General features: G+C 29.4%; 1 protein-coding gene across 1 annotated transcript in view; it reads left to right on the plus strand.

Moving 5' to 3' along the window:
• Nucleotides 1-14: 14 nt before the first annotated feature.
• The window catches only part of LOC111717120 (uncharacterized), a 5,442-nt gene continuing 4,528 nt past the window's right edge, over nucleotides 15-928 (plus strand). The window contains exons 1-2 of the mRNA XM_023492629.1: nucleotides 15-103; nucleotides 626-658. The gene's annotated coding sequence lies outside the window, so the exon portion shown is untranslated. The remainder of the gene's footprint in view (nucleotides 104-625; nucleotides 659-928) is intronic.

A 928-nucleotide genomic window follows, 5' to 3' on the forward strand; every position in this document is an offset into this window, starting at 1 on the left:
ATATATATTGTTCTAGTTGAATATGACGGAGCTATTGTAAAACTTACGGTCAACATAATCCTCCTCCTCTTTACACTACTTGGGATCTATGGAACTACTTCAGGTTATAAACATTCTGTATAATGGGGTCGTGCAGCCATATTTTAAATTAACTAATTATATTATTGAATACAGCTAGTGATAACAAGAAAACTATAGAATGGGAAGACGACATTGGTGCAATACTCAAGTGCATTTGATGTTGTTACAAAGAGTAAAAAGTTTATTCATAAGTTAAATCACTTATTTAGTGAAAGGGTCTGATTACACTGCACAGTTGCTGTGTTTAAAGTTATAACTTGATTCTAAAAGTTGACTTCCTATTTCAGAGTTTTTTGGTTATCACTGTATTATACATTTTTTCTAATAAAAAACTAGATCATTTTGTTTTTCATCTTCGCTACAAACTATACAAACTGCAAATTATTTTATATTAAAAGTTTGAAATAGTTTGAAAGGTGCTACATCATTATACATGACAAATCCGTCATAAAATTCAAGAAACGGATCCGACCAAAATAAGAAGAATTTTTAAATTTAGATTTATTCAAAAAAAGGATAATATAAATGTTTAATTTTGTTTTAGATAAATCTTGTCCTCTGCTCCCAGCAATAATAGGAAAAAAACCTCAGATCCAAAAAAATAAAATTTTTTCCTTTTTTTTGTAAGCCTAAAATCAAAATGAAAATAATAACCGATTTAACAAGTGTATATACTTAAAAGGTGAGAGGGAAGGTGTTTGTGAAAGCATTTTACTGCGAAAAAATCGGTATTGGACCGCTAGGAACTAGTTTTATCAAAGCAACAGTAAGATTGTAATCAAAGTTAGAAATGCTCATGGGTTGGGTACTGGGTAGGTTAATCATATCTCCTTTTTAATACTTATTT

Source organism: Eurytemora carolleeae, unplaced genomic scaffold, assembly GCF_000591075.1.
Source record: "Eurytemora carolleeae unplaced genomic scaffold, Eaff_2.0 scaffold2380, whole genome shotgun sequence".
Taxonomy (NCBI): domain Eukaryota; kingdom Metazoa; phylum Arthropoda; class Copepoda; order Calanoida; family Temoridae; genus Eurytemora; species Eurytemora carolleeae.